This window comes from Pristiophorus japonicus, chromosome 3, assembly GCF_044704955.1.
Source record: "Pristiophorus japonicus isolate sPriJap1 chromosome 3, sPriJap1.hap1, whole genome shotgun sequence".
Classification (NCBI taxonomy): Eukaryota; Metazoa; Chordata; class Chondrichthyes; family Pristiophoridae; genus Pristiophorus; species Pristiophorus japonicus.
In genome coordinates this window covers 261,979,065-261,996,092 of record NC_091979.1, presented here as the reverse complement: position 1 = coordinate 261,996,092, position 17,028 = coordinate 261,979,065, and the positions used below count along the sequence as shown (strand labels likewise).

Genomic DNA, 17,028 nt, shown 5'->3' with positions numbered 1-17,028 from the left:
AACATAGAAACATAGAAACATAGAAAATAGGTGCAGGAGCAGGCCATTCAGCCCTTCTAGCCTGCACTGCCATTCAATGAGTTCATGGCTGAACATGAAACTTCAGTACCCCCTTCCTGCTTTCTCGCCATACCCCTTGATCCCCCGAGTAGTAAGGACTTCATCTAACTCCCTTTTGAATATATTTAGTGAATTGGCCTCAACTATTTTCTGTGGTAGAGAATTCCACAGGTTCACCACTCTCTGGGTGAAGAAGTTTCTCCTCATCTCGGTCCTAAATGGCTTACCCCTTATCCTTAGACTGTGACCCCTGGTTCTGGACTTCCCCAACATTGGGAACATTCTTCCTGCATCTAACCTGTCTAAACCCGTCAGAATTTTAAACGTTTCTATGAGGTCCCCTCTCATTCTTCTGAACTCCAGTGAATACAAGCCCAGTTGATCCAGTCTTTCTTGATAGGTCAGTCCCACCATCCCGGGAATCAGTCTGGTGAATCTTCGCTGCATTCCGTCAATAGCAAGAATGTCCTTCCTCAAGTTAGGAGACCAAAACTGTACACAATACTCCAGGTGTGGCCTCACCAAGGCCCTGTACAACTGTAGCAACACCTCCCTGCCCCTGTACTCAAATCCCCTCGCTATGAAGGCCAACATGCCATTTGCTTTCTTAACCGCCTGCTGTACCTGCATGCCAACCTTCAATGACTGATGTACCATGACACCCAGGTCTCGTTGCACCTTCCCTTTTCCTAATCTGTCACCATTCTCTCTCTGTTTTTACCACCAATCGTCCCAGATACAAAGTAAGAATATTACAAATATTATCAGCCTGATGATATACAAACTGATGGACAGAAGAACTTGTTATGTTCAGAATAAATCCACAGGACAGTATTACAAGCTCAAACTGTTATGACCTTGGTCTCTTTATTCAGACCCCAGAGTGAGGAAGCAGCATGGTGAATCACCTATCATACCTGTTTGCCCCAGGGTGCACAGATGACCCTTAGGTCTCCCACAGGTGTGCCCCCTAGTGGCAAGACTTACGTTTTGGTAAGGTTTACATACATACAGAACAGAACTGAGTCACCATCCTTCATTTCATGCTTCACTAATAATCCAATAACGTAAAATGACACATTAGACAATGTGCATTGTTGCACATCTCTCCCTTGCTTCCCGAGAAGATACTAATTCTCCGTAGTTCATTGACTTTTGTTACTCCAGCGAAAGCCACCCATCTACATTCCTGTCCTTGAGTGTTGCACGCTATAGAGAGACCCAAGCAAGAAAGAAAACAAAACCATAAAAAGAGGGAGACCTCCTTCAAAAAGTACATCTAATCTTTCATACTCCCTTTCTAACGAACATTATGAAATCCAGTTGCATTCACAGAAATGGTTGAAAGGGCCGCAGTGTTACTTTTCTGAATGTTTTTCCTCGCCAGGGAAAGTTTTTTTAGAAACCAGTTTATTTTGTATGAAAATAATTGTGCAATTGACTAGAACATTATCTGAAGTCTCCTTGATGGCACACCACAAATAATGCATAATGTTAAAGAGGGCATATAGCATTATTCAAACTTTCTTATGTAGCAAATTACTTTTAAGTTACACAATTTAGCTCCACTAACATTTATTTGGTGGGATACAACGGCAGAGTTAACAATTTTAGATCCAACAGTCCCAAATAAATGCAAAATCTCCTTGCAATGTTCTTTTACTGCATTGACTGCCTTGTTAAAAATCTCGAAGTACATAGTGCAGGTTTTCTCCTGTTGTTTAAAAGCAGCAACACTAGAGGTGCTAAAACGTGTCAGAATTCAGGGATAAGCTGAAACTTCAGAGGCTTTTTTTTCTTCCACATCATTTCTTGTTTTGAAAAGCCTGCTGTTGTTCTGACTTGTTCAGGCTCTGTTAGTGAGCTCTCGATGATGGAGCGGTTTGTTACTGGAAGAAACACAAGCAGCCAGGTAGGAACTAAACCAACGGTTTCCATGAGGAGGGGTCGCGAGGGGCGACAAGATTATCAGGCGTGAGGAGGACTTCGGAGTTAGAAGGTACAAAACCATTTCTATTTCAGTCATTTCGAACTGAGCTTTGAGCTGTCCTGGGTTATTATAAATATCAGAAAAAGGAAGCATTCCGTGCCCGCATACAGCAAGACCTGGACGACATTCAGCTTGGGCTGAAAAGTGGCGAGTAACATTTGCCCCACACAAGTGCCAGGCAATGACCATCTCCAAGTGAGAGTCTAACCACCTTCCCTTGATATTCAACGACATTACCATCACCAAATCCCCCACCATCAACATCCTGGTGGTCACCATTGACCAGAAACTCAACTGGACCAGCTACATCAATACTGTGGCTACAAGAGCAGGTCAAAGGTTGAGTATTCTGCGGCAAGTATCTCACCTCCTGACTCTCCAAAGCTTTTCCACCATCTACAAGGAACAAGCCAGGAGTGTGATACTCTCCACTTGCCTGAATGAGTGTAGCTCCAACAACACTCAAGAAGTTCGACACCATCCAGGACAAAACAGCCAGCTTGATTGGCACACCATCCACCACCTTCAACATTCACTCCCTCCACCACCGCGCACCGTGGCTGCAGTGTGTACCATCTATAAGATGCACTGCAGCAACTCGCCACAGTTTCTTCGGCAGCACCTCCCAAACCAGCGATCTCTACCACCTCGAAGGACAAAGGCAGCAGGCACCTGCAAGTTCCCTTTCAAGTTACACACCATCCTGACTTGGAAATATATCGCTGTTCCTTCATCATTGCTAGGTCAAAGTCCTGTGACTCCCTCCCTAACAGCACTGTGGGCCTTTTCGAGGGCAATTAGAGATGGGCAATAAATCCTGGCCTTGCCAACGACCTCCCACATCCTGAAACAAGTGTTTTAAAATGTCAGTTTTCAATACAAAACTACGTAAACAGACAATGCAGGCACTTTTTAAAACTTAATTGCAGTTTATTCTTTTGTTTTTGATTTTTAGGCTCAAAGGTTGATTACACATTGGATAATCTGATTGCAGGGATAAAATTTCAGACACTGAGCTACAGGCATGTGTTTTCCAATGATTAAAATTGCTCGGGCCTTTCCCTCTGTGCCTGATTCTGTGATCTGTGCTCCGGCTGAACGAGACTGTGCGTCAGTACCGGATCCTCTGAGTATTTACTGTGTAATGATATGGATTTATACATCAGTCTTTCAAATCGGAGCAATGGCCACGTCAGCGAATTGGGATCTACAAATGCTCGACTTCATTTCCTCCAATTTCCCAGTTGCTGCAGCTGAATTAACATCCTTGGCTGTTCTCGAAATAGTTAAAGGGCTGTTAAATCATTTTATGAGGCATGAATTGAGCCTTATTGTAGGTGAGCCTTCAGTTGCCAGGGTTTGGCTGTCAAGGTTAATGAAATCATATGTCGGCCGGCACGGACACGTAATGGCCTCCTTCTGTGCTGTAAGTTTCGATGATTCTATGATTCTATGAACATGCCCAGTGAAAATGGACATAATTATCACTTTATCTACTTCTCACCAATAAAATAAATAAAACACAAGATTAACACCCCAATTTCTAAAAATGGGCAACGTCCCTTATGGTAAGAACATTGATTATTATCAATATGGCCACACCAAATCCTGAATTAAGTGTACATGAAGTCCAAGAAAAAAACGCGTTCACCCTCCAAAACATGTGTCAATGCAGCAAAAGTACCAGACCAGCCAATGAGGGTGCTTGAGTTTCTACATGTAACAAAGCGGCTTTGGAACCTGGATGGAGTCTAAATCCTGTTACTGTGTCTACGTCTTGTTGGGGATTGTCACGTTTGGCTGCAATGAGTAGACTAATGCTGAGCCAATCTACAGATGACCAGCCCCACTTTTAGGTGAAAGCGGCTGCAACCTTGCACCTTGTGTCCACTTTCCAACCAGGCTCCATTGTGGTTTTCGTGGTCTGTGCCTGTTTTTCAAGGTGGTTTCGTATTTCTGTGTTCGCTTCCTTGGCAGTCATAATGGAGGGCATCTGTGTCCAATTCATTAGTAGTCTAACATGTGTGGTGTACACCTCCAATCCCTGTGAGAGTTTTGTGGTGGGTACGGATCAAAGCCCTTGAGGAGCTCCCGGCACCAGAAATTCCAAATTCTATATTACGATTTTGGATCCTTCAGATCTAAATGCTTATCCTTGGGATTTACCCGAGATTAAGCTTCTAAAGGGTGTGACAATAAAGCAGACATTTCAGGTTGCTTTGCAGTACAAAATTGCAGGTCAGATAGAGGTCACAAAACGTTACTAGACGCCTTCATCAGCTCAAGAAAAAGTTGGACTGTCGCTGTAACTGTGAGTGAAGAACTACAGTGTATAACATCATATTGGCCACTGATAAGCCTACTTCAGCAATCACACAGAAATCTGTATCTGGGCTTGAAAGACTTGATGCCAGAGAGTTCTATACATAAACATTAATCTTTCAACAAAGGTCAATTCTTTTCAGACTGGAGACAGAATTCTTACGAAGTTACTTTCATTACCATACTCCGTGACCTCTCACTGTCTTGGAATTGCTAGTCAGTGACATTTTGTGTCGTGAAATGAACAAATAACTGACATACTTGCAAGTTTTTAAACGATAAAAACAAACCCCCGTTCTTAGTAAAATAGTATTTGTTTTCAATTCGGTGTTTGCACCTTGGACTAAAATACTTGGGAGATTAATTTGAGCCAGTCAAAGCAATCCTGAGGGTCTGGCACCAGTAAAAGTATATGAACCTTTCCTTCTAGCTCAGTCCTTTGTACCATGAACGAAGATTTTACTGATTCACTGGCCTGGCGTGAAACTTACGCAGCAGCAGTGCATGTCAGGATTTTGGAAGTGGTGGTCAGTGAGCCCAGGAGGATTTTCTGGCCATTCAAATGAAGAGATGGAAAATCCTGCTGTGTCTGCAAACCTCCCCGCCAGAATTCCTGATGTGCAACCCGGCCGGCGATGCTCCAGGCCAACAGTGAATTGGTACAATTTATCCTTAAAAATGCATTCGCTATTTTGAAGAAAAGACTTGCATTTATATAGTGCCTTTCATGACCACTGGACGTCCCAAAGCGATTTACAGCCAATGAAGTACTTTTTGAAGTGTAGACACTTTTGTAATGTAGGAAACGCAGCAGCCAATTTGTGCACAGCAAGGAGTCAAAAACATCAATGTGATAATGACCAGATAATCTGTTTTTGTTATGTTGATTGAGGGATAGATATTGGCCAAGACACCGGGGATAACTCCCCTGCTCTTCTGCGAAATAGCGCCATGGGATCTTTTACGTCCACCTGAGAGAGCAGATGGGGCCTCATTTTAATGTCTCATCTGAAAGACGACACTTCCGACAGTGCAGCACTTCCTCAGTACCGCACTGTCAGCCTAAATTTTTGTGATCAAGTCGCTGGAGTGGAATTTGAATCCACAACCTTCTGAATCAGAAGTGAGAGTGCTACCCACTGAGATACCTTGCAAGGAAGCGATTGGCTGCTCCTTAAAGTGATATCGGGATTGGGGTGGAATTTTCCAAATTGGGCGCATGTGGTCACCTGTTGTCCCTTTAAGGAAAACTGTGCGGGAAGTTACCAGTCTTCTACCTGTGCCCAAAGTGAAAATTACCCTTCACCACCACCACCGCACCAGGACTTAAAAATTATTGTTCAATAGGGAAGCTTGATCTGTTGCATTTCTCACCCTATTCCATAGTATTCATATGCCAGTCATGGGCTTTTTATGCAGGAAGGAAAGGTTTATGTATGAAGGATTTTTCCATATGCTCCTCAAGCTTGGGGAATTTGTCAAGTAAAACTCGAGAGTTTGCCTAATGAAATGGTCAAAATAAAGCAATATTAATTTCCAGACATTTTAACACCAAAAAACTCCCGAGTCTTTCAGGTGTAAATTCACTTGCCAACTCTTGTTCATTATACAACAGTTACATCCGGTGATCAATGAGGGTAATAAAGCTAATGGAATAAAGCTCGTTATGAAAAAGGATTTATTAGGATCTTTTGTGCTGATTCTTTCATTATATTGGTGAACATTATTTTAAGTCCAAAATGCAAGCCACGTTCCATGTCAGACACCAGCATCAAGCACTCCCAGGCATTCCCAACAACATATTTCAATCCCAAACTCAGATAAGAACTCCAACCACACCAACATGGCACATTTTCCATTTCCTATGGCAGCTCTCCTTAGGCCCGGGTAACAATGCCAATTAGTGCTAAATTCGGGTCAGTTTTGTGCAGTATGCCCATGCTCAGTAGGAAACGGATCGAGACTCCGCAAACTCATTTCACATGGTATCCGTACAGCCATCTGACAAAGCAGACTTTCAACCCCTTGGGGCTGGATTAAACTCAGATCCCACCAGTGAAAGGTCAGCATCTAACCCACTGCAGTGCCAAATTCCCCCAAAGAGTTCATTCTGCAGGAACAATGCTCAGCCTACTAAAACCAGCAGATCTTCTTTGATTTATCAGAGTGAATTTGGATCCTCAAAACAGAGCTCTGTTCGAAGTGGAAAAAAAAAGTGGCTGTCTGGATAATGAGAGTTAGTTATTATTCTCTTGTCATTCAAAGTTCATTTGCATATGATTCATTTTCTATTAGTGTGCTTGCAGTTTTCCTGTCCATGTGCAATGCGAGTTTTAAAGAGATGAATGCTTCTTCATTCATTGAGTGGTGTAAGGAGGGGAACTGCAAATATGGACATCAAATTTCTGTTACATGATAAAGAACGATCTGATATTAGAGGGTACTAGTGGTAATACTCAACGAATCGAATTGGAGAGTTTAACTACTGAAATGGCCAAAATATGACACGTTTCTAGCCGTACTGAACAAATCCTCAGTGTTACAGACGCAAGTTCACTCTTTGTCAGTTATACAGCAGTTACATCCAGCGACGGATGAGGGTAATACAATTTAGTGTTTAAAGAGCTGGAGTGAAGCTTCTGTTTATGAGAAAAGTTTATGATCATCTCCAGTACTAATTATTTCATCATATTGGCGAACATTATTTGAAGCCTAAAATGCAAATTAGCAATAACTGCCAAGGCAATGGCTTTTTATTCCTTGCCAAAATAACGGCCACAGAAAAGGCATTGAACAATGAGTTTACTATGAAGCTTAATGCCCCAAATTAGTGATTGCAAGCAATATTGCTAGGCATCCACTGGAAACAGCTGTAATAAAACTACATTCTTTAATATATACATTTTTTAAAGAACTTTCTTCAACAAGCTGTGTAGTGCAATTAAAAAAAACCGAAAGCAGTATTTTCCAGTACTTGGAAAAATAACACTTGTTTCTTTGAAACAATTCAAATGCTTTTTTGTAGTTTCCACTGCAGTTAAGGAAAAGTTCAAATTTCTTGGGTGCGCAGGGCTGCCTCATGAATGGAAGCAGTGTTGCTCGAACTATCGAGGCAGCCTACTCAGATCTGGCGATAGCCACAGTTAAGTCCTCTTTCTCTTGCTACTAAGACACATCTTTTGTTCACTTGCCCTCTCAAGACCCTGAAAATTCCGACATTTTCTACAAACAGTAGAGAAAAGAAGATTTGAACTGCCCTTTACGCGCTGAAGCTAATTTCTCTAATATGCAATTTTATCCAATCCCGACGTGACTACATATAACTACCTAGATTGACAATAACCGTACTGTCTCCAGACATCCGTCATGCAGCTAAATGCAGTTTTTAAACTTTTATTTGCCTCTATTTATTTCTTTTTTAATGCTCAATTAGATCTGTCCACATCATTCCTCAGTTGAGGTGGATGGCACACACTCCACGACTGATTTTACTAATAGTTCCACTGGCTATTTGGTAAGGCACATCTCAGTGTGGTTCATCTTACCAACTCTTACCCTGAAACAAGTAACACCCTCAACTTCACGAGAGCATCAATGCCAACTTCCGATCTGAGAATGTCTGATAACTAGCACAGGTGTTGAAGGTCACTGATTGGAGTGCGGGCAGGTACAGCTGGAGCAGCGATGTCGGGGCGAAGCAGCAGCAAGGTCAGGGCGAAGGTCGGGCGGAGGAGCGGCAAGAGTTCATAGAGGGATGTGATTGGGGCCCAGGAGAGGCGTGAGTTTGGGGCCCAGAAAAGACGAGGGCCAAGGGGCAGCACGGGCCAGCCCACACTGCGATATGTGTGCACACTAGGTCCATGCAGCAGAGCTGGTCTCCAGTCATCTTGGTTAATCCTTGCCACTGGACCAAGACCTAGCTCTGTCAAACCCATCTGGTGGCTGGTGTGCAATAGCCACCACACATTAAAACAATCCACACACAGGCATCTTCCACCCTTCAACATGTAGTTCGGGACCTGGAATATTAGGTCCTACATTGAAACACCTGTGAACTCATCCCTTTTTGGCGTGGAAGCAGATTGTCCTCGTTTTGAGGGACTGCCTATGATAATGATGGTAGATTCATGCATCGGATGGGGCCGGGACTTGAAGCAACAACCACAAGAGACTGAAGTTGAATATCTTAACCAAAGGTTGCCAGCTTTTTTAACTCGGAAACTTCATGCTCTAGATAATTCAAAATTAAAGCTCTATGGACTTTTCCCTCTTGGATCTGGATCTGAATCCATCTCAAGAAAACGAGATGAATGTCATCGCTCTGTTACAAAAAGACTTACATAGAAACATAGAAACATAGAAAATAGGTGCAGGAGTAGGCCATTCGGCCTTTCGAGCCTGCACCACCATTCAATAAGATCATGGCTGATCATTCCCTCAGTGCCCCATTCCTGCATTCTCTCCATACCCCTTGATCCCCTTAGCCGTAACCGCCATACCTAACTCCCTCTTGAATATATCTAATGAACTGGCATCAACAACTTTCTGTGGCAGGGAATTCCACAGGTTAATAACTCTCTGAGTGAAGAAGTTTCTCCTCATCTCAGTCCTAAATGGCCTACCCCTTATCCTAAGACTGTGTCCCCTGGTTCTGGGCTTCCCCAACATTGGGAACATTCTACCCGCATCCCGTCCCGTCAGAATCTTGTATGATTCTATGAGATCCCCTCTCATCTTCCTAAACTCCAATGTATAAAGGCCCAGTTGATCCAGTCTCTCCTCATATGTCAGTCCTGCCATCCCGGAAATCAGTCTGGTGAATCTTCGCTGCACTCCCTCAATAGCAAGAATGTCCTCCCTCAAATTAGGAGACCAAAACTGAACACAATATTCCAGTGGAGGCTTCACCAAGGCCCTGTACAATTGCAGTAGGACCTCCCTACTCCTATACTCAAATCCCCTAGCTATGAAGGCCAACATACCATTTGCCTTCTTCAACACCTGTTGTACCTGTATGCCAACTTTCAATGACTGATGAACCATGACATCCAGGTCTCGTTGCACCTCCCCTTTTCCTAATCTGCCGCCATTCAGATAATATTCTGTCTTCGCGTTTTTGCCCTCAAAGTGGATAACCTCACATTTATCCACATTATACTGCATCTGCCATGCATTTGCCCACTCACCTAACCTGTCCAAATCACCCTGCAGCCTCTTAGCGTGCCCTTCACAGATCACACCGCCACCCAGTTTAGTGTCATCGGCAAATTTGGAGATATTACATTCAATTCCTTCATCTAAATCATTGATGTATATTGTAAAGAGCTGGGGTCCCCGCACTGAGTCCTGCAGCACTCCACTAGTCACTGCCTGCCATTCTGAAAAGAACCCGTTGATCCCGACTCTCTGCTTCCTGTCTGCCAACCAGTTCTCTATCCACGTCAGTATATTACCACCAATAACATGTGCTTTGATTTTGCACACCAATCTCTTGTGTGGGACCCTGTCAAAAGCCTTTTGAAAGTCCAAATACACCACATCCACTGGTTCTCCCTTGTCCACTCTACTAGTTACATCCTCAAAAAATTCCAGAAAATTTGTCAAGCATGATTTCCCCTTCATAAATCCATGGTGACTTGGACCTATCCTGTCACTGCTTTCTAAATGCGCGGCTATTTCATCCTTAATAATTGATTCGAACATTTTCCCCACCACTGATGTTTGGCTAACCGGTCTATACTTACCCACTTTCTCTCTACCTCCCTTTTTAAAAAGTGGTGTTACATTAGCTATCCTCCAGTCCATAGGAACTGAGCCAGAGTCGATAGATTTATATAGCGTCTTTCACGACCACCGGACTTCTCAAAACGCTTTACAGCCGATGAAGTACTTTTGGAGTGTAGTCACTGTTGTAATGTAGGAAACACGGCAGCCAATTTGCGTACAAGCAACTCCCACAAACAGCAATGTGATAATGACCAGATAATCTATTTTTGTTATGTAGATTGAGTGATAAATATTGGCCAGGAAACCGGGGATAATTCCCCTGCTCTTCATCGAAATAGTAGCGTGGGAACTTTTACGTCCACTTAAGAGAGCAGACGGAGCCTCGGTTTAACATCTCATCCTATTTAAGACAAAACTTGGAAGTTCCTAGTTAAGGAGACAATGCAAAATAGCCAAAATTCAGCACTGATCAGGTAGTTTCTCAGAAAGGCCATCAGATTAATTAATCTAGGAAATATCACAATGGCATTGAAAGAGGTGCTCTTCTGAGCTTATATTTATGGTGGATTGTTTGGGGCAGTCTATGCCAGTGCTACTATTGGCCACAATTTCTGAAGAATGTTAAACCAATGTATTAATAAGATTAATAAGCTACTATAATGTATCTCAAAGATGTATAATTAGAGGTTGAAATGGGTTATTTTGATCCTGTGGCACAAGAAGCAAGACAAATCCAATTATTGCACATCAGTCTACTCTCAATCATCAGCCAAGTGGTAGAAGGTGTCGTCGACAGTGCTATCATGCGGCAATTGCTCACCAATAACCTGCTCACCAATGCCCAGTTTGGGTTCCGCCAGAATCACTCAGCACCAGACCTCATTACAGCCTTGGTCCAAACATGTACAAAAGAGCTGAATTCCAGAGGTGAAGTGAGAGTGACTGCCCTTGACATCAAGGCAGCTTCATCAATGACCTTCCCTCCATCATAAGGTCAGGAGTGGGATGTTTGCTGATGATTGAAGTGTTCAATTCCATTCACAATTCCTCAGATAATGAAGCAGTCTGTGCCCACATGCAACAGACCTGGACAATATCCAGGCTTGGGTTGATAAGTGTCAAGTAACAATCAACCACACATGAGCCAGACAATGACCATCTCCAATAAGAGAGATCATAGTGCTCAACAAAAATATATTCCAGTGAAAAAGAAGGGCGGTAAGAGAAGGGATAACCAGCCGTGGATACCCAAGGAAATAAAGGAGAGTATCAAATTAAAAAACAATGCATATAAGGTGGCCAAGGTTAGTGGGAAACTAGAAGATTGGGAACATTTTAAACGACAGCAAAGAATGACTAAGAAAGCAATGAAGAAAGGAAAGATAGAATACGAAAGTAAACTTGCGCAAAACATAAAAACAGACAGTAAAAGCTTTTACCAATATATAAAATTGAAAAGAGTGACTAAAGTAAATGTTGGTCCCTTAGAAGATGAGAAGAGGGATTTAATAATGGGAAATGTGGAAATGGCTGAAACCTTAAACAATTATTTTGCTTCAGTCTTCACAGTGGAAGACACAAAAACCATGCCAAAAATTGCTGGTCATGGGAATGTGGGAAGGGTGGACCTTGAGATAATCACTATCACTAGGGGGGTAGTGCTGGACAGGCTAATGGGACTCAAGGTAGACAAGTCCCCTGGTCCTGATGAAATGCATCCCAGGGTATTAAAAGAGATGGCGGAAGTTATAGCAGATGCATTCGTTATAATCTACCAAAATTCTCTGGACTCTGGGGAGGTACCAGCGGATTGGAAAGCAGCTAATGTAACGCCTCTGTTTAAAAAAGGGGGCAAACAAAAGGCAGGTAACTATAGGCCGGTTAGTTTAACATCTGTATTGGGGAAAATGCTTGAAGCTATCATTAAGGAAGAAATAGCGGGACATCTGAATAGGAATAGTGCAATCAAGCAGACGCAACATGGATTCATGAAGGGGAAACCATGTTTAACTAATTTACTGGAATTCTTTGAGGATATAATGAGCATGGTGGATAGAGGTGTATCGATGGATGTGGTGTACTTAGGTTTCCAAAAGGCATTCGATAAGGTGCCACACAAAAGGTTACTGCAGAAGACAAAGGTACGCGGAGTCAGAGGAAATGTATTAGCATGGATCGAGAATTGGCTGGCTAACAGAAAGCAGAGAGTTGGGATAAATGGGTCCTTTTCGGGTTGGAAATCGATGGTTAGTGGTGTGCCACAGGGATCGGTGCTGGGACCACAACTGTTTACAATATACATCGATGACCTGGAAGAGGGGACAGAGTGTAGTGTAACAAAATTTGCAGATGACACAAAGATTAGTGGGAAAGCGGGTTGTGTAGAGGACACCGAGAGGCTGCAAAGAGATTCAGATAGGTTACATGAATGGGCTAAGGTTTGGCAGATGGAATACAATGTCGGAAAATGTGAGGTCATCCACCTTGGAAAAATCAACAGTAAAAGGGAATATTATTTGAATGGGGAGAAATTACAACATGCTGCGGTGCAGAGGGACCTGGGTGTCCTTGTGCATGAATCCCAAAAGGTTAGTTTGCAGGTGCAGCAGGTAATCAGGAAGGCGAATGGAATGTTGGCCTTCATTGCGAGAGGGATGGAGTACCAAAGGAGGGAGGTCCTGCTGCAACTGTACAGGGTATTGGTGAGGCCACACCTGGAGTACTGCATGCAGTTTTGGTCACCTTACTTAAGGAAGGATATACTAGCTTTGGAGAGGGTACAGAGATGATTCACTAGGCTGATTCTGGAGATGAGGGGTTTACCTTATGATGATAAATTGAGTAGACTGTGTCTTTACTCGTTGGGAGTTCAGAAGGATGAGGGGTGATCTTATAGAAACATTTAAAATAATGAAAGGGATAGACAAGATAGAGGCAGAGAGGTTGTTTCCACTGGTCGGGGAGACTAGAACTAGGGGGCACAGCCTCAAAATACGGGGGAGCCAATTTAAAACCGAGTTGAGAAGGAATTTCTTCTCCCAGAGGGTTGTGAATCGATGGAATTCTCTCATTGAATGTATCCAAATCACAGATAGATAGATTTTTAACCAATAAAGGAATTAAGGGTTATGGAGAGCGGGCAGGTAAGTGGAGCTGAGTCCACGGCCAGATCAGCCATGATCTTGTTGAATGGCAGAGCAGGCTCGAGGGGCTCGATGGCCTACTCCTGTTCCTAATTCTTATGTTCTTATGTTCTTATAACCACCTCCCCTTGACATTCAATGGCATACCATTGTCGAATAAGCTGCCAGCAATATCCTGGGGGTTACCATTGGCCAGAAACTTAACTGCACCAGCCACATAAATACTGTAGCTACAAGAGCAAGTCAGAGGCTGGGTATTTTTACCTCCTGACACCACTCAAGAAGTTCAACAACATTCAGAAAAAAGCAGGCCACATGATCGGCACCCCATCCACCACCTTAAACATTTACTCCCTCCACTACCGGCGCAATACAGCTGCAGTGTGTACTATGTACAAAATTCACTGCAGCAACTCGCCAAGGCTTCATCGACAGCAATTCGCAAACCCACGACCTCCACCACCTAGAAGGACAAGGGCCGCAGGCGCATGGGAAGACCATCACATCCAAGTTCCCCTCCAAGTTGCATACCATCCTGACTTGGAAAAATGTCACCGTTCATTCATCATCGCTGGGTCAAAATCCTGGAACTCCCTGCCTAACAGCACTGTGGGAGTACCTTCACCACATGGACTGCAGCGGTTCAAGAAGGCAGCTCACTAAGGCAATTAGGGATGGGCAATAAATGCTAGCCTTGCCAGCGATGACCACATCCTGTGAATGAATACAGTTTTTTTTTAAGTGTATAATTTTAGGCACCCTACCTTCAAAAGGACAACGATGGGCCTGGACCTTAAATTTCTTAAACTAGGAGGAAAGGCTCACAGAATTAAATTTGTTTTTATTGGAATTGGATGGATGCAAGATCTGAGTTCTTGAAATACTTATTATGGGAACAGGCTGTATCATAGCATAATATATTTCTGTATTATATCTTGTTCATCTGAAATTGAAGCTGGGCCTATGTACTGGAACTTTAAAATGGAGGGAACTCATCAACATATTCATTACATCAGACCCAGATCATCTGGCTAAGTACTGCAGACTTTTGAAATGTGGTACGTGTGAAAATGAACCAACTGAGGAAGCAGTCAAAGCCATTATCTGTACCAGCTGACCCATCAGAAGACCGCATGCCAGGAAGGCAGTTTTTGTCCGAAATGAACACGTTATCCGAAAGGTCTCATTTTCAATAGCTGCTCATCGTTGTTTCATTTAGTTTAACTATTTATTTTCTTGTCTTGGCTTGAGACATGAAAACCTGTGTGTTTCACGTAAAAGGTCGTCAACTTGAAGATTCTACGGGGCAGCTAATTCAGACCTGATGCAATGCTCCAGAAGCACTGTGCCAAAATGTTGTTATTTAATCTCTCCTGCCTTCCACCCTATCACAGACTTCCTTTTTGTTCTTTCCTCCCCTCCCCCTTTCCCTGCATCTGTACGTGTTTAAAACCTGTTACATCTCGAACCTTTTCCTGTTCTGACGAAATGTCATCGACCTGAAACGTTAACTCGGTTTCTCTCTCCACAGGTGCTGACTGGCCTGCTGAGTATTTCCAGCATTTTCCGGTTTTGTTATACCCACAAATGAGCTGACCTTGCACAATAACTTGAGGTCAGCTCACTTAAAGATCGCAGTGGTGCTGTGGTGCTCCCGACATTTAGTGCATGATTCTCCGGAAATGTCGTGGAGCTAGGGTGCCAGAATGTCACGAGCCAGTAGCTGGCGATCAATGTAGTACTGCCACTTCTCAGCCAGCAGACTCTGGGCACAAAGACACTTCACTCTAGAGCCACTAAATCCAAAGAAGTGCTGTTGAAGAAAGAAAGAAAACGGCTTTATTGGAAGGAGAGTGCCACACTGGAGGCAAAATCAAATCTTTCAGTGTGGATCTTCCCTCAAGTGCCTGCCCTGGCATATTTGAAGTGCTTCTCAGTTATTGCAACTGTATTATGTGCATTATGTGAATTATGTGCACGAAGGTTGGTAGATGTGCTGATTCTAAGCACCACAGGTGCATCCAGGTTCATTGTAGCACACCAGGTGAATGCGATACTAAGCAGTCGCAGACCTTATCAACCCATAATGTAGGCAGTCAACATGTGCATTAGTGCTCCTGGTGCTAGGCATCACTTCATTGACTCCTGGAATAATTTGTTATTTTCAAGTCCGGAAATAATGCTGTTTAAGTTAAACATTACTCTGCTATATTCATTTTGCCTCTGTGTGAATTTCTTTCTCATAAAGGGAGGCAGTATAAAAGCAGGGAAGTCTTGCTACAACTGTACAGTGTGTTGGTGAGACCACATTTAGAGTACTGAGTACAGTTTTGGTTTCCAGGTGGGCAGAGGAAACGTTTCAAGAACACCCTCAAAACCTCCTTGATAAAGTGCAACATCCCCACCGATACCTGGGAATCCCTGGCCCAAGACTGCCCTAAGTGTAGGAAGAGCATCCGGGAGGGTGCTGAGGATGTCGAATCTCGTCGCCGAGAGCATGCAGAAATCAAGCACAGACAGCGGAAGGAGCGTGCGGAAAACCAGACTCCTCACCCACCCTTTCCTTCAACCACTGTCTGTCTCACCTGTGACAGAGACTGTAATTCCCATCTTGGACTGTACAGTCACCTGAGGACTCACTTTTAGAGTGGAAGTAAGTCTTCCTCAATTTCGAGGGACTGCCTATGATGATGATTTAAGGAGGAATATACTTGCATTGGAGGCAGTTCAGAGAAGGTTCACTAGGTCGATTCCTGAGATGAAAGGATTGTCTTATGAGGATAGGTTGAGCAGGTTGGGCCTATACTCATTGGAGTTTAGAAAAATGAGAGGTGATCTTATTGAAACATAAGATTCTGAAGGGGCTTGACAAGGCAGATGCAGAGAGGATGTTTCCCCTCATGGGGGAATCTAGAAGTAGGGGGCATAGTTTCAGAAATAAGGGGTCGCCCATTTAAAACGGAAATGAGGAGGAATTTCTTCTCTCACAGGGTTATGAATCTTTGGAACTCTCTGCCCCAGAGAGCTGTGAAGGCTGAATCATTGAATATATTCACGGCGGAGATGGACAGATTTTTGAACTATAGGGGAGTCAAGGGTTATGGGGAGCAGGCATGAAAGTGGAGTTGAGACCAAGATCAGATCAGCCATGATCTTATTGAATGGCAGAGCAGGATCGAGGAGCCAAATGGTCTACACCTGCTCCTATTTCTTATGTTCTTATAAGGAATTCAACTACAGTAGTTTAGCCTGTACTTTACGGGCTGACAACATGATGCTTTTCCACCTATCGAAGAGAACAGGAGAGGATTGTGGGCCATTCACATTGACCTTAGTATTAAATAACATAAATTATAAATTCTGCGGCACACTAGCCCATTGACTTCATATAGATGTTTGGATCATAGAGGTAGCGGTCTTCCTATAGAAGCTGCCTTTTGAACTAAAAAGTATTGGAAGAAAGCCAAATTGGTAACAGTGCTGAAAGATAACTTGTATGTAATTAGGCTATTACTTTAAACTGTGATCACAGATTAAAAGGCAGAATTAAACAACATGAAATTAGAAAATATCTGTGTAATCCGGAGCAATATATGACACAGATAAAAGGCAACAACCAAAAAGGCAGATAGTATTGAGTGTGTGAAGGATAGGCAGCAGATAAGGAATGCTAAGAAAGGTGAAATGTTTATTGGCACAAAAGACTGGAAATTGGACAGCAGATATTGGGGAACAAGGCTATTTACCAGCATAGATAATTGGCAGCAGTTTGAGGCTGGATATGAC

The 17,028-nt window shown here is 43.2% G+C and overlaps 1 protein-coding gene across 3 annotated transcripts in view; it reads right to left on the bottom strand.

Moving 5' to 3' along the window:
* The window catches only part of afap1l2 (actin filament associated protein 1-like 2), a 304,943-nt gene that overhangs the window by 180,544 nt on the left and 107,371 nt on the right, over positions 1-17,028 (bottom strand). The gene's annotated exons all lie outside the window — the stretch shown is intronic.